At 38.6% G+C, this 26274-nt stretch overlaps 2 non-coding genes across 2 annotated transcripts; both read right to left on the bottom strand.

Annotated features, from left to right (window-relative positions):
• Positions 1-6082: 6082 nt before the first annotated feature.
• LOC130952878 (small nucleolar RNA R71) lies at positions 6083-6186 on the bottom strand. Its single transcript, XR_009075053.1, has one exon. It is a non-coding gene; the product is annotated as a small nucleolar RNA R71 (small nucleolar RNA).
• Positions 6187-18233: 12047 nt separating this feature from the next.
• LOC130952934 (small nucleolar RNA R71) lies at positions 18234-18341 on the bottom strand. The gene has a single exon (XR_009075108.1). It is a non-coding gene; the product is annotated as a small nucleolar RNA R71 (small nucleolar RNA).
• Between the last annotated feature and the right edge of the window lie 7933 nt (positions 18342-26274).

The following is a 26274-nucleotide window of genomic DNA, read 5'->3' as shown; positions in this document are numbered from 1 at the left end:
AAATTGATTTTGAAAAAGGTTTGATTGAAAAGATATGATTTGAAAAAGATTTGATTTTGAAAAACTTTGAAAACTTGGAAAAAATTGATTTGAAAACAAAATCCTCCCCCTTGTGCCATCCTGGCGTTAAACGCCCAGAATGGTGCACATTCTGGCGTTAAACGCCCAGAATGGTGCACATTCTGGCGTTTAACACCCAATGCACAACGTTTTTGGGCGTTAAACGCCCAACCAGGCACCCTGGCTGGCGTTTAAACGCCAGTCTGTCCTTCTTCACTGGGCGTTTTGAACGCCCAGCTTTTTCTGTGTAATTCCTCTGCTGCATGTTCTGAATCTTCAGTTCCCTATACTATTGACTTGAAAATAGAACCAAGATCAAACAAACAATGCATGCAAGACACCAAACTTAAAATTAGACACTAGACTCAAACAAGAAACATAAAATATTTTTGGTTTTTATGATTTTGAAATTTTTTTGGATTTTTCGAAAATTATATGGAAATAGAAAATAAAGTTTTCAGAATTCTCAATTTGGATTCCAGGAATCATTGCAATGCTACTCTAAGACTTCGGTCCAGGAATTAGACATGGCTTCACAGCCAGCCAAGCTTTCAAAGAAAGCTTCGGTCCAAAACACTAGACATGGCCAATGGCCAGCCAAGCCTTAGCAGATCATTGCTCCAATAGCAAGACTGATAGAGATCAATAAGCTCTTGTGATGATCAGTTGAAACCTCGGTCCAATAAGATTAGACATGGCTTCTCAGCCAGCCAGATTCCAACAGATCATCATGAAACTCTAGAACTCATTCTTAAGAATTCTGAAAAATACCTAATCTAAGCAACAAGATGAACCGTCAGTTGTCCATACACGAAACAATCCCCGGCAACGACGCCAAAAACTTGGTGCACGAAATTGTGATCATCAATGCCGCCATCAACATGGTACGCTCATTGCAATCTCAACTCTTTATCACAACTTCGCACAACTAACCAGCAAGTGCACTGGGTCGTCCAAGTAATAAACCTTACGCGAGTAAGGGTCGATCCCATAGAGATTGTTGGTATGAAGCAAGCTACGGTCACCTTGTAAATCTTAGTCAGGCAGACTCAAATGGGTATGGGTGATATACGAATAAAACATAAAGATAAAGATAGAGATACTTATGTATATCATTGGTGAGAGCTTCAGATAAGCGTATGAAGATGCTTTATCCCTTCCGTCTCTCTGCTTTCCTACTGTCTTCATCCAATCCTTCTTACTCCTTTCCATGGCAAGCTTATGCAAGGGTTTCACCGTTGTCAGTGGCTACCTCCCATCCTCTCAGTGGAAATGTTCAACGCACCCTGTCACGGCACGGCTATCCATCTGTCGGTTCTCAATCAGGCCGGAATAGAATCCAGTGATTCTTTTGCGTCTGTCACTAACGCCCCGCCCTCAGGAGTTTGAAGCACGTCACAGTCATTCAATCATTGAATCCTACTCAGAATACCACAGACAAGGTTAGACCTTCCAGATTCTCTTGAATGCCGCCATCAGTTCTTGCCTATACCACGAAGACTCTGATCTCACGGAATGGCTGGCTCGTTTGTCAGGCGAGCGCTAGGTTGTCAGGCGATCAACCATGCATCGTGTATCAGGAATCCAAGAGATATTCACCCAATCTAAGGTAGAACGGAGGTGGTTGTCAGTCACACGTTCATAGGTGAGAATGATGATGAGTTTCACGGATCATCACATTCATCAAGTTGAAGAACAAGTGATATCTTGGAACAAGAACAAGCGGAATTGAATAAAAGAACAATAGTAATTGCATTAATACTCGAGGTACAGCAGAGCTCCACACCTTAATCTATGGTGTGTAGAAACTCCACCGTTGAAAATACATAAGAACAAAAGTGATCATTGGTTTCGGCCCCAGAGAGGGAACCAGAAGAACCAAGATGAAAATACAATAGTAAAAGGTCCTACTTATAGGGAACTAGTAGCTTAAGAATTACAAAGATGAGTAAATGACATAAAAATCCACTTCCGGGCCCACTTGGTGTGTGTTTGGGCTGAGCATTGAAGCATTTTCGTGTAGAGACTCTTCTTGGAGTTAAACGCCAGCTTTTGTGCCAGTTTGGGCGTTTAACTCCCACTTTGGTGCCAGTTCCGGCGTTTAACGCTGGGAAATCTGAAGGTGACTTTGAACGCCGGTTTGGGCCATCAAATCTTGAGCAAAGTATGGACTATCATATATTGCTGGAAAGCCCAGAATGTCTACTTTCCAACGCCGTTGAGAGCGCGCCAATTGGGCTTCTGTAGCTCCAGAAAATCCACTTCGAGTGCAGGGAGGTCAGAATCCAACAGCATCTGCAGTCCTTTTCAGTCTCTGAATCAGATTTTTGCTCAGGTCCCTCAATTTCAGGCAGAAAATACCTGAAATCACAGAAAAACACACAAACTCATAGTAAAGTCCAGAAAAGTGAATTTTAACTAAAAACTAATAAAAATATACTAAAAACTCAACTAAAACTACTAAAAACATACTAAAAACAATGCCAAAAAGCGTACAAATTATCCGCTCATCACAACGCATCTCCACACGCTCATCTGAAATTCCTACCAATGAATTACATAAGTATCTCTATCTTTATTTTATGTTTTATTTATCTTTTAATTATTAAAACTCCATAACCGTTTGAACTCGCCTGACTGAGATTTACAAGGTGACCAAAGCTTGCTTCAAGCCGTCAATCTCCGTGGGATCGACCTTGGTGGACGAAATTGTAATCATCAACAATGGCTCCAATAATTTGGTAGCTCTCACACGTGAATTACACAGTCACAACTCCGCACAACTAACCAGCAAGTGCACTGAGTCGTCCAAGTAATACATTACGTGAGTAAGGGTCGATCCCACGGAGATTGTTGGTATGGAGCAATCTATGGTCATCTTGGAGATCTCAATCAGGCTGATTCAAATGTGATTGGATTAGATAATTAAAAGATAAATAAAATAGGAATGAGATACTTATGTAAATTAATGGTGGAATTTCAGATAAGCGTATGGAGATGCTTGTCCCTGTTGAATCTCTGCTTTCCTACTGCTTTCATCCAATCCTTCTTACTCCTTTCCATGGCAAGCTGTATGTAGGGCATCACCGTTGTCAATGGCTACATCCCATCCTTTCAGTGAAAATGGTCCAAATGCTCTGTCACAGCACGGCTAATCATCTGTCGGTTCTCAATCAGGTTGGAATAGAATCCCGTGATTCTTTTGCGTCTGTCACTAACGCCCAGCCATCAGGAGTTTGAAGCTCGTCACAGTCATTCAATCCCGGAATCCTACTTGGAATACCACAGACAAGGTTAGACTTTCCGGATTTCCATGAATGCCGCCATCAATTCTAGCTTATACCACGAAGATTCTGATTAAGGAATCCAAGAGATATGCGCCCGGTCTAAGGTAGAACGGAAGTGGTTGTCAATCATGCACGTTCATAGGTGAGAATGATGATGAGTGTCATGGACACCACATTCATCAAGTTGAAATCATCCAGAAAATACCTGAAATCACAGAAAAACACACAAACTCATAGTAAAGTCCAGAAATGTGAATTTAGCATAAAAACTAATGAAAACATCCCTAAAAGTAACTAGATCATGCTAAAAACTACCTAAAAAACAATGCCAAAAAGCGTATAAATTATCCGCTCATCAGACCCTTACTCACGTAAGGTTTATTACTTAGACGACCTAGTGCACTTGTTGGTTAGTTGTGCGAAGTTGTCAAAAAGAGTTGAGATTACAATTGTGCGTACCAAGTTGTTGGCACAATTGAGATCACAATTTCGTGCACCAAGTTTTTGGCGCCGTTACCGGGGATTGTTCGAGTTTGGATAACTGACGATTCATCTTGTTGATCAGATTAGGTAATTTTCTTTTTATTTGATTTTCAAAAAGTTTTCAAAAATCTTTCAAAATTTTTCTTCTTTTTCGTTTTTCAAAAAAAAATAATTTTTGAAAAATCCAAAAATAATTATAAAATCATAAAATCAAAAATATTTTGTATTTCTTGTTTGAGTTTAGTGTCAATTTTTAAGTTTGGTATCAATTGCATCTTTTTAATTTTTCAAAAAATTTTTCGAAAATTCATGCATGTGTTCTTCATAATCTTCAAGTTGTTCTTGAGGATTTTCTTTGTTTGATCTTCATATTTTCTTGTTTTGTGTCTTTTGTTGTTTTTCATATGCATTTTTTCATTCATAGTGTCTAAACATGAAAAATCTCTAAGTTTGGTGTCTTGCATGTTTTTCTTTTCTTGAAAATTTTTCAAAAATAAATCTTGATATTCATCTTGATCTTCAAAGTGTTCTTGGTTTTCATCTTGATATTCAAAGTGTTCTTCCATGCATTATGTGTTTTGATCTTAATTTTTCATGTCTTGTTCAATCTTGCTGTTTACTGAAAAAAAAAGAAGAGAAAACCACAAAAATGATATCTTTTCTTTTTTCTCTTTCCTCATTAAATTAAAAAAAATAAGAAATATCTTTTCCTTATTTCTCTCATAAATTTCGAAATTTTGGGTTAACTTAGTAAATTTTTTTTTTCAAAATAAGTTGTTTCTTGTTAGTCAAGTCAAGATTTTATTTTTAAAAAAAATCTTATCTTTTCAAATATTTTTCAAAAATCAAATCTTTTTCATTTTTTTCTTAATATTTTTAAAAATTTTAAAAATTGATTTTCAAAATCTTTTTCTTAATTTTATTTCAAAATTTCAAAAACTTTACTAACAACTAATGTGATTGATTAAAAAATTTGAAGTTTGTTACATTCTTGTTAAGAAAGGTTCAATCTTTAAATTCTAGAATCATATCTTTTAGTTTCTTGTTAGTAAAGTAATCAATTTTAATTTTAAAAATTAAATCTTTTTAATTCCCTTTTCAAATCTTTTTCAAAATAAATTTCAATCATATCTTTTCAATCATATCTTTTAATCATATCTTTTTCAAATCATATCTTTTTCAATCAAATCTTTTTCAATCATATCTTTTTTTTTAAAATTTGATTTCAAAAAAATCTTTTCTAACTTCTTATCTTTTCAAAATTGATTTTCAAATCTTTTTCAACTAACTAATTGTCTTTTTGTTTGTTTTAAAATTCTTATCTTTTTTTAAAACCACCTAACTAATTTTCTCTCTCTAATTTTCGAAAATCACCTCCCCCTTTTTCAAAAATCTTTTTATTTAACTAATTATTTTAAATTTTAATTTTATTCTATTTCTTCTCCTAATTTTTGAAACTAACATCATAAATAAAATAAAAATAAAAATATTTCTACTCTCTCTTCTTTTAATATTCGAATTCTCTCTCTCTCTCTCATCTCCTTCTATTTATTTATTTATCTACTAACACTTCTCTTCTATTCATAATTTGAACCCTCTTCTCTTCTCTCTATGTGTTTGAATTTTTCTTCTTCTATTCTTTTCATCTTCTACTCACATAAAGGAATCTCTATACTGTGACATAGAGGATTCCGCTTCTTTTCTGTTCTCTTCTTTTTCATATGAGCAGGAGCAAGGACAAGGACATTCTTGTTGAAGCAAATCTTGAACCTAAAAGGACTCTGAAGAAGAAGCTAAGAGAAGCTAAAGCACAACAATCCAGAGAAAACCTTACAGAGAATCTCGAAAAAGAAGGAGACATGGCCGAACCTAACAACAATGCAAGGAAGATGCTTTGTGACTTTACAGCACCAAATTCCAACTTACATGGAAGAAGCATCTCAATCTCTGCCATTGGAGTAAACAATTTTGAGCTAAAGCCTCAATTAGTTTCTCTGATGCAACAGAATTGCAAGTTTTATGGACTTCCATCAGAAGATCCTTTTCAGTTCTAAAATGAATTCTTGCAAATCTGTGATACTGTTAAGACCAATGGAGTTGATCCCGAGGTCTACAGGCTTATGCTTTTTCCTTTCGTTGTAAGAGACAAAACTAGAATATGGTTGGACTCTCAACCTAAAGATAGCCTGAACTCTTGGGATAAGCTGGTCACGGCTTTCTTAGCCAAGTTCTTTCCTCCTCAAAAGATGAGCAAGCTTAGAGTGGATGTTCAAACCTTCAGACAAAAAGATGGTGAATCCCTCTATGAAGCTTGGGAAAGATACAAGCAACTGACCAAAAAGTGTCCTTCTGACATGCTCTCAGAATAGACCATCCTGGATATATTCTATGATGGTCTGTCTGAATTGTCTAAGATGTCATTGGACCATTCTGCAGGTGGATATATTCACCTGAAGAAAATACCTGTAGAAGCTCAAGAACTCATTGACATGGTTGCAAATAACCAGTTCATGTACACTTCTAAAAGGAATCCTGTGAGTAATGGGATGCCTCAGAGGAAGGGAGTTCTTGAAATTGATGCTCTGAATGCCATATTGGCTCAGAACAAAATGTTGACTCAGCAAGTCAACATGATTTCTCAGAGTCTGAATGGTTTGCAAAATGCATCGAACATTACTAAAGAAGCATCTTCTGAAGAAGAAGCTTATGATCCTGAGAACCCTGCAATGGCAGAGGTGAATTACATGGGTGAAGCCTATAGAAACACCTATAATCCCTTATGGAGAAATCATCCAAATTTCTCATGGAAGGATCAACAAAAGCCTCAACAAGGCTTTAATAATGGTGGAAAAAATAGGTTTAGCAATAGCAAGCCTTTTCCATCATCCTCTCAGCAACAGATAGAGAATTCTGAGCAGAGCCCCTCTAGCTTAACAAACATAGTCTCTGATCTATCTAAGGCCACTCTAAGTTTCATGAATGAAACAAGGTCCTCCATTAGAAATTTGGAGGCACAAGTCGGCCAGCTGAGTAAACAAGTAACTGAAACTCCTCCTAGTACTCTCCCAAGCAATACAAAAGAGAACCCAAAAAGAGAGTGCAAGGCCATAACCTTACGTGGTGTGGCCGAATGCACAGAAGAGGAGGATGACGTGAATCCCAGTGAGGAAGATCTCTTGGGACGTCCTCTAGACAAAAAGGAGTTTCCAATTGAGGAACCTAAGAAATTTGAGGCTCATCTAGAGACCATAGAGATTCCATTGAACCTCTTTTTACCATTCATGAGCTCTGATGACTATTCATCTTCTTAAGAAGATGAAGACATTGTTGAAGGGCAAGTTGCCCAGTATTTAGGAGCAATCATGAAGCTGAATGCCAAGCTATTTGGTAATGAGACTTGGGATGATGAACCTCCATTGCTCATTAATGAATTGAATACCTAGGTTCAGCACACTTTACCTCAAAAGAAACATGATCCTTGTAAATTCCTAATTCCCTGTACCATAGGCACCATGACCTTTGAGAATGCTCTGTGTGACTTGGGGTCAGGCATAAACTTAATGCCACTCTCTGTAATAGAGAAACTGGGAATCTTTGAGGTATAGGCTGCCAAATTCTCATTAGAGATGGCAGACAAATCCATGAAAAAGGCTTATGGACAGGTAGAGGACGTGCTAGTAAAGGTCAAAGACCTTTACATCCCTGCTGATTTCATAATCCTAGACACTAGGAAGGATGAGGATGAATCCATCATCCTTGGAAGACCCTTCCTAACCATAGCAAAAGCTGTAATTGATGTTAACAGAGGAGAGTTGGTCCTTCAATTGAATGAGGACTACCTTGTGTTTAAAACTCAAAGATCTCCCTCTGCAACCATGGAGAAGAAGCATGAAAAGCTTCTCTCAATATAGAGTCAAATAAAGCCCCCACAGTCAAACTCTAAGTTTGATGTTGGGAGGCCACAACCAAACTCTAAGTTTGGTGTTGAACCCCCACATCCAAACTCTAAGTTTGGTGTTGGGAGGTCCCAACAATGCTCTAAAAAATCTGTGAGGCTCCATGAGAACCCACTGTCAAGCTATTGACATTAAAGAAGCGCTTATTGGGAGGCAACCCAATTTTTATTTATCTATATTATTTCATATTTTTTTTAGGTTGATGATCATGTGGAGTCACAAAAATAACTGCAAAAATTAAAGAGAAATAAAAAATAGCATTAAAAATAGCACACCCTGAAGGAGACACTTACTAAGGGTAGCAGAATGGGCGTTTAACGCCCAGTCTGGCACCATTCTGGGCGTTAAACGCCAAAAACAAGCACCAGACTGGCGTTAAACGCCAGAAACAGGTTGCAGCCTGGCGTTTAACGCCAAGAAAGGAATAAAAGCTAGTGTTTAATGCCAAAAACAAGCAGCAATCTGGCGTTAAACGCCAGGATTGCACTCTAAAGGCATTTACACGCCTAATAGGAGCAGGAATGATACATCCTTGACCCCTCAGGATGTGTGGACCCCACAGGATCCCCACACCTACACTCCCACAACACTCTTCTCCAAATACCCCTCACCAATCAACTCATTCACTCTTTCCCATCACCTCTTCACCAATCACCTCTATATCTCTTCCCCAAAAACCCCACCTACCTCACTTTCAAATTCAAACACTTTTCCTTCCCAAACCCAACCATAATGACCAAATCCTAACCCTTCCCTCATCCCTATATAAACCCCTCACTGCTCCTTCATATTCATACAACACATACACCTTTCCACCATCTTGGCCGAATTCACTTCTCCCTCCTTCTCTATTTTTCTTCTACTTCCCCTTCTTTCTTTCTTCTTTTGCTCGAAGACGAGCAAACCTTTTAAGTTTGGTGTGGTAAAAGCATTGCTTTTTATTTTTCCATAACCATTTATGGCACCTAAGGCTAGAGAAACCTCTAGAAAGAAGAAAGGAAAGGCAAAAGCTTCCACCTCCGAGTCATGGGAGATGGAGAGATTCATCTCAAAAGTCCATCAAGACACTTCTATGAAGTTATGGCCAAGAAGAAGGTAATCCCTGAGGTCCCTTTCATGCTCAAGAAAAATGAGTATCCGGAGATCCGACATGAGATCCGAAGAAGAGGTTGGAAAGTTCTTACCAACCCCATTCAACAAGTCAGAATCTCAATGGTTCAAGAGTTCTATGCCAATGTATGGATCACTAGGAACCATGATCAAAGTATGAACCCGAATCCAAAGAATTGGCTTACAATGGTTTGGGGGAAATACATAGATTTCAGTCTGGAAAACGTAAGGTTGGCGTTCCACTTGCAAATTATGCAAGAAAACGCACGCCCCTACACTAGAAGGGTCAACTTTGATCAAAGGTTGGACCAAGTCCTCATGGACATATGTGTGGAAGGAGCTCAATGAAAAAGAGACTCAAGAGGCAGTCTGGTTCAATTGAGAAGACCGGACCTTAAGCTTGTGGCTAGAGGATGGTTGGAGTTCATCCAATGCTCCATCATTCCTACTAGAAACCGATCTGAAGTGACTGTGGATCGGGCCATCATGATCCATAGTATCATGATTAGGGAGGAAGTGGAAGTTCATGAGATCATACCTCTAGAACTCTATAAGGTGGCTGACAAGTCATCCACCTTAACAAGATTAGCCTTTCCTCATCTCATTTGTCATCTATGCAATTTGGCTGGGATTGACATAGAAGGAGACATCCTCATTGAAGAGAACAAGACCATCACTAAGAAAAGGATGGAGCAAATAAGGGAGCTCATTCATGGACCTCAACAAGAGCATAAGGAGGATCCTCATCAAGAAATCCCTGAGATGCCTCAAGGGATGCAATTTCCTCCACACAACTATTGGGAGCAACTCAACAACTCGTTGGAAGGCTTAAGTTACAACATGGACTAACTAAGGGTGGAGCACTAAGAGCACTCCATCATTCTCCATGAGATTAGAGAAGATCAAAGAGCTATGAGGAAGGAGCAATAAAGGCAAGGAAGAGACATAGAGGAGCTTAGGCGTTCCATTGGTTCTTCAAGAGGAAGACGCCACCCACACTATGGTGGACTCATTCCTTAATCTCCTTGTCTATTTATTTTCTATTTTTGGTTTTTGAGCTTCATGTTTGTCTATGTTTGTGTCTTCATTACATGATCATTAGTGTCTAGTGTCTATGTCTTAAAACTATGAATAATTCCATGAATCCTTCACCTCTCTTAAATGAAAAATGTGCTTAATTACAAAAGAACAAAAAGTACTTGGATTTCAAATTTTATCTTAAAATTAGTTTAATTATTTTGATGTGGTGGCAATACTTTTTATTTTCTGAATGAATGCTTGAACAGTGCATATTTTTGATAGTGAAGTTTATGAATGTTAAAATTGTTGGCTCTTGAAAGAATGATGAACAAAGAAAAATGTTATTGATAATATGAAAAACCATGGAATTGATTCTTGAAGCAAGAAAAAGCAGTGAATAAGAAAGCTTGCGAAAAAAAAAAGTGGCGAAAATTAAAAAAAAGAAAGAAAAAGAAAAAGAAAAAGCAAGCAGAAAAATCCAATAGCCCTTAAAACCAAAAGGCAAGGGTAAAAAGGATCCAAGGCCTTGAGCATTAATGGATAGGAGGGCCTAAGGAAATAAAATCTAGGCCTAAGCGGCTAAATCAAGCTGTCCCTAACCATGTGCTTGTGTCATGAAGGTCAAAGTGAAAAGTTTGAGACTGAGTGGTTAAAGTCGTGATCCAAAGCAAAATGAGTGTGCTTAAGAACTCTGAAAACCTTTAACTAGGGACTTTAGCAAAGCTGAGTCACAATCTAAAAAGGTTCACCCAGTTATGTGTCTGTGGCATTTATGTATCCAGTGGTAATACTGGAAAACAAAGTGCTTAGGGCCACGGCCAAGACTCATAAAGTAACTGTGTTCAAGAATCAACATACTGAACTAGGAGAATCAATAACACTATCTAAAATTCTGAGTTCCTATAGATGCCAATCATTCTGAATTTCAAAGGATAAAGTGAGATGCCAAAACTGTTCAGAAGCAAAAAGCTACTAGCCCCGCACATTTAATTGGGACTAAGTTTCATTGATATTGTGAAATTCATTGTATATTCTCTTCTTTTTATCCTATTTTGTTTTCAGTTGCTTGGCGACAAGCAACAATTTAAGTTTGGTGTTGTGATGAGCGGATAATTTATATGCTTTTTGACATTGTTTTTATATAGTTTTTAGTATGTTTTATTCACTTTTTAGTATATTTTTATTAGATTTTAAGCAAAATACACATTTCTGGACTTTACTATGAGTTTGTGTGCTTTTCTGTGATTTCAGGTATTTTCTGGCTGAAATTGAGGGACATGAGCAAAAATCTGATTCAGAGGCTGAAGAAGGGCTGCTGATGCTGTTGGATTCTGACCTCCCTGCACTCGAAATGGTGTTTTTGGAGCTATAGAAGTCCAAATGGCGCGCTCTCAACTGCGATGGTAAGTAGACATCCAGGGCTTTCCAGAAATATATAATAGTCCATACTTTGCCCAAGTTTAGACGACTCAAACTGGCATTCAACGCCAGCTTTCTGCCTTATTCTGGCGTTAAACGCCAAAAACAAGTTGCAAGCCAGAGTCAAACGCCAAAAACAGGTTACAAACTGGCGTTTAACTCCAAGGAAGACCTCTACATGTGAAAACTTTAATGCTCAGCCCAAGCACACACCAAGTGGGCCCGGAAGTGGATTTCTGCATCATTTACTTATTTCTGTAACCCTAGTAACTAGTTTAGTATAAATAGAACTTTTTACTATTGTATTAGAATCTTTGGACGAGCTTTTGGAACATCTTTGATCATTGTTAGTCCTTAGACATTGGGGGCTGGCCTCACGGCCATGCCTACCTTATTTTCACTTATGTATTTTCAACGGTGGAGTTTCTATACTCCATAGATTAAGGTGTTGAACTCTGCTATTCCTCGAGTATTAATGCAAAGTACTACTGCTTTCTATTCAATTCATGCTTATTATTATTCTAAGATATTTATTTGCACACAAGAACATGATGAATGTGATGATTATGTGACACTCATCACCATTCTCACTTATGAACGCGTGATTGACAACCACTTCCGTTCTACATGAAGACAAACTTGAATGTATATCTCTTGGATTTCTAATCAACGATTCACATCGACTCCCCTCTGACAATGGGGCATCTAAATCCGAGATTAGATTCTTCGTGGTATAGGCTAGAACCCATTGGCAGCATTCTTGAAATCCGGAAAGTCTAAACCTTGTCTGTGGTATTCCGAGTAGGATATGGGATGGGATGACTGTGACGAGCTTCAAACTCGCGACTGTAGGCCGTGGTGATAGACGCAAAAGGATAGTAAATCTTATTCCTACACGATCGAGAACCAATAGCTGATTAGCCATACGATATATGTGCATGGTATTTTTCATCCGGGACGAGCAATCCAACAGTTGATTAGCCGTACAGAAACCGTAGAGGACCATTTTCACTGAGAGAATGGGAAGTAGCCATTGACAACGGTGACACCCAACATACAGCTTGCCATAGAAAGGAGTCTGAAAGATTGGATGAAGGTAGTAGGAAAGCAGAGATTCAGAAGGAACAACGCATCTCCATATGCTTATCTGAAATTCTTACCAATGAATTACATAAGTATCTCTATCTTTATTTTATGTTTTATTTATCTTTTAATTATTAAAACTCTATAACCATTTGAACTCGCCTGACTGAGATTTACAAGGTGACCATAGCTTGCTTCAAGCCGTCAATCTCCGTGGGATCGACCCTTACTCACGTAAGGTTTATTACTTGGACGACCCGGTGCACTTGCTGGTTAGTTGTGTGAAGTTGTGAAAAAGAGTTGAGATTACAATTGTGCGTACCGAGTTGTTGGCACCATTGAGATCACAATTTCGTGCTCTAGTGGGAGTTATGATGGTTTTGGGAAGAGGTATATATGTGATTGGTTGAAGGTTTATGGGAAAGAGTGTGTAGGGAATGGTGAAAGTAAGAGAGAGAAGAAGGTGGGGTAAGTGGAGATTCTGTGGGACCCATTAGTCTTGAGGGGTTAGGAAATTTGAGTTCCTTACCCCCTTGTGGACGTTGAACGCTCAGCTCTTGCTCTTGGCTGGCATTCAATGCCAGCTTTGTGCTCTTATTAGGGCATTGAATGCCCATTAAGGTGCTTCTTCCTAGCATTCAACGCTAGGTCTGTGCCTCTGTTGGGGCGTTGAACGCCCAGTCTCTACCCCCTGGTTGGCATTCAATGCCAGCTTCATGCTCCCTGGCTAGCGTTCAACGCTAGCAATGCTGCTTCTCATGGGCAATGAACGCCACCCACTCTAGCACCCTTGTCTGGCATTCAATGCCAGCAAGGTTCCTGCTCAGAGGGTGTTCTTTTTCCAACTCTAGGGTGTTCTTTTTCCAGCTCTGATTGTTTCTGTTTCTGTTCTAACTATTGCACATGATTACAAACTTAAACAAATATGAAAATTAAACTTATATAACTTAAATAAACTTAATAAAAATAAAAAATAACTTTATTTATGATTGGGTTGCCTCCAAACAAGCACTTCGTTAATGTCACTAGCTTGACGGTTAGCTCCTTACGTAGATGGATAGGGGCTCAAAATTTTGCCCCTTGTAGTGAACTTCTTGCCTGTGCTCTCATGGATGAGCTCCACATGCTATAAAGACAGGATCTTGTTCACTGTTTGTAGAATGACTGGATTGTCAGTGAAGACAACTCTCATGCCAGGTGAGAGGCCTTTAGTAGGGCTCTTTTTGTCCCTTCAGCCTTTAGGTACTTTCCTCTTAGTACCTTTATTCTCAGTTCTTGATGATGGGTTCCCAACACCAAACTCAGAATTGGTGTCTGAGGGCTCTGTATAGCTCTACATTGAGAGAGAGGGTTAGAACATTAGGTGTTGCACAACTGTTTCTCTTTTGTAAGAGGGAGAGTTAAGGCTAGGCATCTTGAACAAGATGTGGTCCTCCCATAACTATAGAATCAGCTCTCCCTTTGCTACATCAATTATGACATTAGCAGTGGCCAGGAAAGGTCTTCCAAGGATGATGGATTCATCCTCTTCCTCCCCAGTATCCAAGATTATAAAATCTGTAGGGATGTAAAGGTTTTCAACCTTTACTAAGATATCCTCTACTAGACCAAAAGCCTTTTTTCATTGACTTGTCTACCATCTCTAGTAAGATTATTGTAGCTTGCACCTCAAAGATTCCCAACCTCTCCATTACAGAGAGTGGCACAAGGTTTATACTTGACCCTATGTCACACAGAGCCTTTTCAAAGGTAATAGTGCCTATGGTGCAAGGAATTAGAAAGCGTCCGGGATCCGGCAGCTTCTGAGGTAGTTTTTGCTGAACCAAGGCATTGAGTTCCTTGGTTAGCACTGGAGGTTCTTCTTCTAATGGCTCTGTGCCAAACAACTTGGCATTCAGCTTCATGACGACTCCTAGGTAACGAGCAACTTGCTCTTCCCTAGTTTCCTCTTCCTCATCAGAGGAGGAGTAATCCTCATAATCCATGAATTGCAATAAGGCATTTAAGGGAACTTCTATAGTCTCCTCATGAGCCTTAATGGCCTTAAGTTCTTCAATAGGGAAGCCTTGAGTGGGGCGTTGAACGCCTAGTGATGAGCGGATAATTTATACGCTTTTGGCATTGTTTTTAGGTAGTTTTTAGTAAGATCTAGCTACTTTTAGGGATGTTTTTATTATTTTTTATGCAAAATACACATTTCTGGACTTTACTATGAGTTTGTATATTTTTCTATGATTTCAGGTATTTTTTGGCTGAAATTGAGGGACCTGAGCAAAAATCCGATTCAGGCTGAAAAAGGACTGCTGATGCTGTTGGATTATGACCTCCCTACACTCGAAATGGATTTTCTGGAGCTACAAAACTCCAAATGGCGCTCTCTAAATTGCGTTGGAAAGTAGACATCCAAGGATTTTCAGCAATATATAATAGTTCATACTTTATACGAGTTTAGATGACGAAAGCTGGCGTTCAACGCCAGTTCTATGCTGCATTATGGAGTAAAACGCCAGAAACACGTCACAAACCAGAGTTAAACACCAAAAACATGTTACAACTTGGCGTTTAACCCCAAGAGAAGCCTCTACATGTATAAAGCTCAAGCTCAGTCCAAGCACACACCAAAGTGGGCCCCGGAAGTGGATTTCTGCACTAAGACTTATTTCTGTAAACCCTAGTAGCTAGTTTAGTATAAATAGAACTTTTTACTATTGTACTAAAGGTCTTTGACCGGGTCTTATTCCCTATTTTCGTATTCACATGCTATTTGGGAAGGCTGGCTATTCAGCCATGCCTAGACCTTGTTCTTATGTATTTTTAATGGTAGAGTTTCTACACACTATAGATTAAGGTGTGGAGCTCTGCTGTTCCTCGAGTATTAATGCAATTACTACTATTCTTCTATTCAATTCAGCTTATTCTTATTCTAAGATATTCGTTGCACTTCAACATGATGAATGTAATGATCTGTGACACTCATCATCATTCTCACCTATGAACGCGTGCCTGACAACCACTTCCGTTCTACCTTAGATCGAGCGTGTATCTCTTAGCCTCCATTCCAAAAGATCGGAGTCTTCGTGGTATAAGCTAGAATTATTGGCAGCCATTCCTAAGATCCGGAAAGTCTAAATCTTGTCTGTGGTATTCCGAGTAGGATATGGGCTGGGATGACTGTGACGAGCTTCAAACTCGCAAGTGTCGGGCGTACTGACAGACGCAAAAGGATCAATGGATCCTATTCCAACATGATCGAGAACCGACAGATGATTAGCCGTGCTGTGCAGAGCATTTGGATCATTTTCACTGAGAGGACGGGAGGTAGCCATTGACAATGGTGAAACCCAACATATAGCTTGCCATGGAAAGGAGTATGAAGGATTGGATGAAGGCAGTAGGAAAGCAGAGATTCAACAGGAACAAAGCATCTCTATGCACTTATTTGAAACTCTCACCAATGAATTACATAAGTATCTTTATCTCTATTTTATGCTTTATTTATCTTTATATTCGAAAACCATTATAACCCTTAGAATCCGCCTGACTGAGATTTACAAGATGACCATAGCTTGCTTTATACCAACAATCTCCGTGGGATCGACCCTTACTCGCGTAAGGTATTACTTGGACGACCCAGTGCACTTGCTGGTTAGTTGTGCAAAGTTGTGACAAAGTGTGATTCACGTTTGAGAGCTCCAAGTCTTTGGTGCCATTGTTGATGAGCACAATTTCGTGCACCAAGTTTATGGCGCCGTTGCCGGGGATTGTTCGAGTTTGGACAACTGACGGTTCATCTTGTTGCTCAGATTAGGTAATTTTCTTTTCAAAAAGTTTTCAAAAATCTTTCAAAAATTTTTTATTTGTTTTCGTTTTTCCACAATTAATTTTCAAAAAATCCAAAAAAATTATAAAATCATAAAATCAAAAATATTTTTGTGTTTCTTGTTTGAGTCTAGAGTCAAGTTTTGAGTTTGGTGTCAATTGCATCTTTTTAATTTTCAAAATTTTTTTTTCGAAAATTCATGCATGTGTTCTTCATGATCTTCAAGTTGTTATTGGTAAGTCTTCTTGTTTGATCTTCAAATTTTCATGTTTTGAGTCTTTTCTTGTTTTTCATATGTATTTTTGCATTCATAGTGTCTAAGCATTAAAAATTCCTAAGTTTGGTGTCTTGCATATTTTTCTTTTCTTGAAAATTTTTGAAAAATAAGTCTTGATGTTCATCTTGATCTTCAAAGTGTTCTTGGTATTCATCTTGACATTCATAGTATTCTTGCATGCATTAGTTGTTTTGATTCATAATTTTTATGTCTTTAGTCATTTTGTTGTTTTTCTCTCTCCTCATTAAAATTCAAAAAAATAAAAAAATATATTTTCCTTCTTTTTCTCAAAAATTCAAAATCTTTGGGTTGACTTAGTCAAAAAATTTTTAAAAAAAGTTGTTTCTTGTTAGTCAAGTCAAGATTTCAATTTTAAAAATCTTATCTTTTCAAAACATTTTCAAAAATCAAATCTTTTTCATTTTTCTTATTTTTTTCGAAAATTTTAAAAACTGATTTTCAAAATCTTTTTCTTAGTTTTATTTCATGATTTTCGAAAACTTTACTAACAATTAATGTGATTGATTCAAAAATTTGAAGTTTGTTACTTTCTTGTTAAGAAATGTTCAATCTTTAAATTCTAGAATCATATCTTTTAGTTTCTTGTTAGTCAAGTAATCAATTTTAATTTTAAAAATCAAATCTTTTTTAAAATAAATTTCAATCATATCTTTTTCAACCATATCTTTTCAATCATATCTTTTTCAAAATTAATTTTAAAATCTTTTCTAACTTCTTATCTTTTCAAAATTGATTTTCAAATCTTTTTCAACTAACTAATTGATTTTTTGTTTGTTTTACTATTTCTTATCTTTTTCAAAACTACCTAACTACTTTTCTCTTTCTAATTTTCAAAAATCACCTCCCTCTTTTTCAAAATTCTTTTAATTAACTAATTGTTTCAAATTTTAATTTTAATTTTATTCCTTCTCTTAATTTTCGAAAACCACTAACCATTTTTTCAAAATCAATTTTCAAAATTCTCTCCCTCTCATCTCTTTCTATTTATTTATTCATTTACTAACTCTTCTATTCATTTAAAAATTCGAATCCTCTCTTATCCTCTGTGTTCAAATTTTTCTCATCCTTCTTCTATTCTTTTCTTCTTCTACTCACATAAAGGAATCTCTATACTGTGACATAGAGGATTCCTCTTCCTTTTCTGTTATCTTCTTTTTCATATGAGTAGGAGCAAGGACAAGGACATTCTTGTTGAAGCAGATCCTAAACCTGAAAGGACTCTGAAGAAGAAGCTAAGAGAAACTAAAGCACAACAATCCAGAGAAAACCTTATAGAGAATCTCGAAAAAGAAGACATGGCCGAACCCAATAACAATGGTGGAGGCGCAAGGAGGATGCTTGGTGATTATACTACACCTACTTCCAACTTTTATGGAAGAAACATTTCAATCCCTGCCATTGAAGCAAACAATTTTGAGCTGAAGCCTCAACTAGTTGCTCTAATGCAACAGAACTGCAAGTTTCATGGACTTCCATCAGAAGATCCCTATCAGTTTCTAACTGAGTTCTTGCAGATTTATGATATTGTTAAGACTAATGGGGTAGATCCTGAAGTCTACAGGCTCATGCTTTTCCCTTTTGCTGTAAGAGACAGAGCTAGAACATGGTTGGACTCACAACCTAAAGATAGCCTGGACTCTTGGGATAAGTTGGTCACCGCCTTCTTGGCCAAGTTCTTTCCTCCTCAAAAGATGAGCAAGCTTAGAGTGGATGTTCAGACCTTCAAGCAAAAAGATGGCGAATCCCTCTATGAAGCTTGGGAAAGATACAAGCAGTTGACCAAAAAGTGTCCTTCTGACATGCTTTCAGAGTGGACCATTTTGGATATATTCTATGATGGTTTATCTGAGTTCTCTAAGATGTCAATGGACCATTCTACAGGTGGATCCATTTACCTAAAGAAAATGACTGTAGAAGCTTAAGAACTCATTGACATAGTTGCAAATAACCAAGTCATGTACACCTCTGAGAGGAATCCTGTGAGTAATGGGACGCCTCAGAGGAAGGGAGTTCTTGAAATTGATACTCTGAATGCCATATTGGCTCAGAACAAAATGTTGACTCAGCAAGTCAACATGATTTCTCAAAGTCTGAATGGATGGCAAAATGCATCCAACAGTACTAAAGAGGCATCTTCTGAAGAAGAAGTTTATGATCCTGAGAACCCTGCAATAGCAGAGGTGAATTACATGGATGAACCCTATGGAAACATCTATAATCCCTCATGGAGAAATCATCCAAATTTCTCATAGAAGGATCAACAAAAGCCCCAACAAGGCTTTAATAATGGTGGAAGAAACAGGCTTGGCAATAGCAAGCCTTTTCCATCATCTTCTCAGTAACAGACAGAGGATTCTGAGCAGAGCCCCTCTATCTTAGGAAACATAGTCTCTGGTCTATCTAAGGCCACTTTAAGTTTCATGAATGAAACAAGGTCCTCCATTAGAAACTTGGAGGCACAAGTGGGTCAGCTGAGTAAAAAAATTACTGAAACTCCTCCTAGTACTCTCCCAAGCAATACAGAAGAGAGTCCAAAAAGAGAGTGCAAGGCCATTGATATTATCAAAATGGCTAAATCCAAGGAGGAAGGGGAGGACGTGAATCCCAATGAGGAAGACCTCATGGGACGTCCTCTAGATAGAAAGGAGTTCCCTATTGAGGACCTAAAGGAATCTAAGGCTCATATAGAGACCATAGAGATTCCATTAAACTTCCTTCTATCATTCATGAGCTCTGAGAACTATTCTTCCTCTGAAGAGGATGAAGATGTAACTGAAGAGCAAGTTGCTCAATATCTAGGAGCCATCATGAAGCTAAATACCAAGTTGTTTGGTAATGAGACTTGGGAAGATGAACCTCCATTGCTCATTAAATACATGGGTTCAGCAAACTTTACCTCAAAAAAAATAGGATCCTGGTAAATTCTTAATACCCTGTACCATAGGCACCATGACCTTTGAGAAGGCTCTGTGTGACCTGGGGTCAGGTATAAATCTTATGCCACTATCTGTAATGGAGAAACTGGAGATCTTTGAGGTACAAGCTGCAAGAATCACATTAGAGATGGTAGACAACTCAATAAAATAAGCTTATGGATTGATAGAGGACGTGTTAGTGAAGGTTAAAGGCCTTTAGATCCCTACTGATTTCATAATCCTAGACACTAGGAAGGATGAGGATGAATGCATCATCCTTGGAAGACCCTTCCTAGCCACAGCAGGAGCTGTGATTGATGTTGACAGAGGAGAGCTAGTCCTTCAATTGAATGGGGACTACCTTGTGTTTAAAGCTCAAGGATCTCCCTCTGCAACCATGGAAAAGAGGCACGATAAGTTTCTCTCAATACAGAGTCAAACAAAGCCCCCACAATCAAACTCTAAGTTTGGTGTTGGGAGGCCACAACCAAACTCTAAGTTTGGTGTTGAACCCCCACATTCAAACTCTAAGTTTGGTGTTGGGAGGTCCCAACCATGCTCTGAACATCTGTGAAGTTCCATGAGAGCTCACTGTTAAGCTATTGACATTAAAGAAGCGCTTATTGGGAGGCAACCTAATTTTTATTTATCTATATTTCTATTATTCTTTTATGTTTTATTAGGTTTATGATCATGTGGAGTCACAAAACAATTGCAAAAATTAAAAAAAGAATAAAAAATAGCAGAAGAAAAAGCACACCCTAGAGGAAGAGCTATCTGGCATTTAAACGCCAGAAACAAGCATCTGTCTGGCGTTTAACGCCAGAAACAAGCACCAAGCTAGCGTTTAACGCCAGCAACAAGCATCAGGCTAGCTTAAACGCCAGAAACAGGCTACATTTGGGTGTTTAACGCTAGAAACAAGCACCAAGCTGGCGTTTAACACCAGAAACAAGCATCAGTCTGGCGTTAAATGCCAGGATTGCATACAGAAGGTATTTTACACGCCTAAAAAGTGCAGGGATGAGAAATCCTTGACACCTCAAGATCTGTGGACCCCACAGGATCACCTCAGGATCTGTGGATCCCACAGGATCCCCACCTACCCTACTTCTCTCTTCTTCACACAATCCAATAACACTATACCCTTCACCAATCACCTCAATCTCTCTACTCCATTACCCATTCACCAATCACATCCATCCACTCTTCCCCATAAACCCCACCTACCTTCAAATTCAAAATCTCTTTCCCACCCAAACCCACCCTAAATAGCCGAAACAAAACCCCTCTCCCTCCACTATATAAACCCTTCCATCCTTCTTCATTTTCACACAACACTACCCTCTCTTCTCCGCTTTGGCCGGGACCTACACCTCTCTCCCTTTCCTCCATATCTTCTTCTTCTTCTTTTCTTTCTTCTTTTACTCAAGGGCGAGCAACATTCTAAGTTTGATGTGGTAAAAGCATAGCTTTTTTTTTGTTTTTCCATAACCATTGATAGCACCTAAGGCCAGAGAAACTTCAAGAAAGAGGAAAGGTAAGGCAATTGCTTCCACCTCTGAGTCATGAAAGATGCAGAGATTTATCTCAAAAGCCCATCAAGACCATTTCTATGAAGTTGTGGCCAAGAAAAAGGTGATCCCTGAGGTCCCTTTCATGCTCAAGAAAAATGAGTATCTAGAGATCTGACATGAGATCCAGAGAAGAGGTTGGGAAGTTCTTACCAACCCCATTCAACAAGTCATAATCTTAATGGTTCAAGAGTTCTATGCCAATGCATGGATCACTAGGAACCATGATCAAAGTATGAACCAGAATCCAAAGAATTATCTTACAATAGTTCGGGGAAAATGCTTAGATTTCAGTCCAGAAAATGTAAGGTTGGCATTCAACTTGCCTATGATGCAAGAGGATGCACGCCCCTACACTAGAAGGGTCAACTTTGATCAAAGGTTGGACCAAGTCTTCATGGACATATGTATGGAAAGAGCTCAATGGAAAAAAGACTCAAAAGGCAAGCCGGTTTAATTGAGAAGACTGGACCTTAAGCCTGTGGCTAGAGGATGGTTGGAGTTCATCCAACACTCCATCATCCCCACTAGTAACCGATCCAAAGTAACTGTGGATCGGGCCATCATGATCCATAGCATCATGATTGGAGAAGAAGTAGAAGTTCATGAAGTCATCTCTCTAGAACTCTACAAAGTAGCCGAAAAGCCCTCCACCTTGGCAAGGCTAGCTTTTTCTCATCTCATTTGCCATCTATGCTACTTAGCTGGAGTTGTCATAGAAGGAGACATCCTCATTGAAGAGGACAAGCCCATCACTAAGAAGAGGATGGAGCAAACAAGAGAGCCCATTCATGGATCTCAAGAGACGCATGAGGAAGCTCATCATCAAGAAATTCGTGATATGCCTCAAGGGATGCATTTTCCTCTAAATAACTATTGGGAATAACTTAACACTTCTCTAGAAGGATTGAGTCATGACATGAATCAATTAAGGGTGAAACACCAAGAACACTCCATCATTCTCAATGAGATTAGAGAAGATCAAAGAGCTATGAGGGAGGAGCAACAAAGGTAAGGAAGAGACATAGAGGAGCTCAAGAACACCATTGGTCCTTCAAGAAGAAGGCGCCACCATTACTAACGTGGACTCATTCCTTGACTTCCTTGTTCTTATCTCTCTGTTTTTCGGTTTTTGAGCTTCATGTTTGTCTATGTTTGTGTCTTTATTACATGATCATTAGTATTTAGCAACTATGTCTTAAGGCTATGAATAATTCCATGAATCCTTCACCTTTCTTAAATGAAAAATGTTTTTAATACAAAAAAACAAGAAGTACATGAGTTTCGAATTCATCCTTGAAATTAGTCTAATTATATTGATGTGGTGACAATACTTTTTGTTTTCTGAATGAATGCTTGAACAGTGCATATTTTTTATCTTGTTGTTTATGAATGTTAAAATTGTTGGCTCTTGAAAGAATGATGAACAAGAGAAATGTTATTGATAATCTAAAAAATCATAAAATTGATTCTTGAAGCAAGAAAAAGCAGTGAAAAAGAATAAGCTTGCGGAAAAAAAATGGCAAAAAAAATATATAAAAGAAAAAGAAAAAGCAAGCAGAAAAAGCCAATAGCCCTTAAAACCAAAAGACAAGGGTAAAAAGGATCCAAGGCTTTGAGCATCAATGGATAGGAGGGCCCAAGGAAATAAATCCAGGCCTAAGCGGCTAACTCAAGCTGTCCCTAACCATGTGCTTGTGGCATGCAGGTCCAAGTGAATAGCTTGAGACTGAGTGATTAAAGTCGTGATCCAAATCAAAAAGAGTGTGCTTAAGAGCTCTGGATACCTCTAAATGGGGACTTTAGCAAAGCTGAGTCACAATCTGAAAAGGTTCACCCAGTCATGTGTTTGTGGCATTTATGTATCCGGTGGTAATACTGGAAAATGAAGTGCTTAGGGCCACGGCCAAGACTCATAAAAGTAGCTATGTTCAAGAATCAACATACTTAACTAGGAGAATCAATAACACTACCTGAACTCTGAGTTCCTATGGATGCCAATCATTCAAAACTTCTAAGGATAAAGTTAGATGCCAAAACTGTTTAGAAGCAAAAAGCTACTAGTCCTGCTCAACTAATTAGAACTAAGCTTCATTGATATTTTCAAATTTATAGTATATTCTCTTCTTTTTATCCTATTTGATCTTCAGTTGCTTGGGGACAAGCAACAATTTAAGTTTGGTGTTGTGATGAGCGGATAATTTATATGCTTTTTGGCATTGTTTTTAGGTAGTTTTTAGTAAGATCTAGCTACTTTTAGGGATGTTTTTATTAGTTTTTATGAAAAATTCACATTTCTGGACTTTACTATGAGTTTTTGTGTTTTTCTGTGATTTTAGGTATTTTCTGGCTGAAATTGAGGGACCTGAGCAAAAATCTGATTCAGGCTGAAAAAGGACTGCTGATGTTGTTGGATTCTGACCTCCCTGCACTCAAAATGAATTTTCTAGAGCAAAAGAACTCCAAATGGCACGCTCTCAATTGCGTTGAAAAGTAGACATCCAGGGCTTTCCAGAAATATATAATAGTTTATACTTTATTTGAGTTTAGATGATGCAAACTGTCGTTCAACGCCAGTTTCATGATGCATTCTGGAGTAAAACGCCAGAAACACGTCACAAACCAGAGTTAAATGCCAAAAATATGTTATAACTTGGCGTTTAACCCCAAGAGAAGCCTCTGCACGTGTAAAGCTCAAGCTCAGCCCAAGCACATACCAAAGTGGGCCCCGGAAGTGGATTTCTGCACTAAGACTTATTTCTGTAAACCCTAGTAGTTAGTTTAGTATAAATAGAACTTTTTACTATTGTACTAAAGGTCTTTGACCGGGTCTTATTCCCTATTTTCGTATTCACATGCTATTTGGGAAGGCTGGCCATTCGGCCATGCCTAGACCTTGTTCTTATGTATTTTCAACGGTGGAGTTTCTACACACTATAGATTAAGGTGTGGAGTTCTGCTGTTCCTCGAGTATTAATGTAATTACTACTATTCTTCTATTCAATTCAGCTTATTCTTATTCTAAGATATTCGCTGCACTTCAACATGATGAATGTGATGATCCGTGACATTCATCATCATTCTCACCTATGAACGCGTGCCTGACAACCACTTCCGTTCTACCTTAGATCAAGCGTGTATCTCTTAGCCTCCATTCCGAAAGATCGGAGTCTTCGTGGTATAAGCTAGAATTATTGGCAGCCATTCCTAAGATCCAAAAAGTCTAAACCTTGTCTGTGGTATTCCGAGTCGGATCTGGGCTGGGATGACTGTGACGAGCTTCAAACTCGCGAGTGTTGGGCATAGTGGCAGACGCAAAAGGATCAATGGATCCTATTCTAACATGATCGAGAATCGACAGATGATTAGCCGTGCTGTGACAGAGCATTTGGACCATTTTTACTGAGAGGACGGGAGGTAACCATTGACAACGGTGAAACCCAACATACAGCTTGCCATGGAAAGGAGTATGAAGGATTGGATGAAGGCAGTAGGAAAACAGAGATTCAACAAGAACAAAGCATCTTTATGCACTTATCTGAAACTCTCACCAATGAATTACATAAGTATCTCTATCTCTATTTTATGCTTTATTTATCTTTATATTCGAAAACCATTATAACCCTTAGAATCTACCTGACTGAGATTTACAAGATGACCATAGCTTGCTTCATACCAACAATCTCCGTGGGATCGATCCTTACTCACGTAAGGTATTACTTGGACGACCTAGTGCACTTGCTGGTTAGTTGTGCGAAGTTGTGACAAAGTGTGATTCACGTTTCAGAGCTCCAAGTCTTTGGCACCATTGTTGATGATCACAATTTCGTGCACCACCTAGCTGCCCTATTACTGGCGTTCAACGCCAGCTTTTGTACCTCTTTGGGCATTGAACGTCCAGTAAGGCCTTCCTTACTGGCGTTCAACGCTAGTGATGGTGCTTCTGTGGGTGTTGAACGCCCAGTAAAGAGTTCCTTACTGCCGTTCAACGCCAGTGATGGTGCTTTTGTGGGCGTTGAACACCCAATAAGGTATTCCTACTACCGTTCAATGCCAAGAATAGTTCCTCTTTGGGCGTTGAACGCCTAATAAGGAGTTCCTTATTGGCGTTCAACGCCAAATCATCTCTTTCAAATTCGGCCTCAATTTTCACTGTAATGGCCTTGTACTCTTCTCTTGGGTTCACTTCAGTGTTACTAAGATGAGTGTTAGGAGGGGTCTCAGGGATTTTGTTACTCAACTCACCAACTTGTACCTCCAGATTTCTGATGGACGACCTAGTTTTTGTTATGAAACTGCGAGTGGTCTTAGAGAGTGATGAGCAGATAATTTGTACGCTTTTTGGCATTGTTTTTAGTATGTTTTTAGTAGTTTTAGTTAGTTTTTAGTATACTTTTTATTAGTTTTTAGTTAAAATTCACTTTTCTAGACTTTATTATGAGTTTGTGTGTTTTTCTGTGATTTCAGGTATTTTCTGGCTGAAATTGAAGGACCTGAGCAAAAATCTGATTCAGAGACTAAAAAGGACTGCAGATGCTGTTGGATTCTGACCTCCCTGCACTCGAAGTGGATTTTCTGGAGCTACAGAAGCCCAATTGGCGCGCTCTCAACGGCGTTGCAAAGTAGACATCCTGGGCTTTCCAGAAATATATGATAGTCCATACTTTGCCCAAGATTTGATGGCCCAAACCGGCGTTCAAAGTCACCTTCAGAATTCCCAGCGTTAAACGCCGGAACTGGCACCTAAGTGGGAGTTAAACGCCCAAACTGGCACAAAAGCTGGCGTTTAACTCCAAGAAGAGTCTCTACACGAAAAATGCTTCATTGCTCAGCCCGAGCACACACCAAGTGGGCCCAGAATTGTTTTTTTTATGTCATTTACTCATCTTTGTAATTCTTAAGCTACTAGTTCCCTATAAGTAGGACCTTTTACTACTGTATTTTCATCTTGGTTCTTCTGGTTCCCTCTCTGGGGCCGAAACCAATGATCACTCTTGTTCTTATGTATTTTCAACGGTGGAGTTTCTACACACCATAGATTAAGGTGTGGAGCTCTGCTGTACCTCAAGTATTAATGCAATTACTATTGTTCTTCTATTCAATTCCGCTTGTTCTTGTTCCAAGATATCACTTGTTCTTCAATTTGATAAATGTGATGATCCGTGACACTCATCATCATTCTCACCTATGAACGTGTGACTGACAACCACCTCTGTTCTACCTTAGATTGGGTGAATATCTCTTGGATT

The sequence above is a fragment of the Arachis stenosperma genome, chromosome 9 (genome assembly GCF_014773155.1).
Source record: "Arachis stenosperma cultivar V10309 chromosome 9, arast.V10309.gnm1.PFL2, whole genome shotgun sequence".
Taxonomy (NCBI): Eukaryota; Viridiplantae; Streptophyta; class Magnoliopsida; order Fabales; family Fabaceae; genus Arachis; species Arachis stenosperma.
Note: the sequence above shows the minus strand (reverse complement) of the source record. Positions and strands in the feature narration are given on the sequence as shown.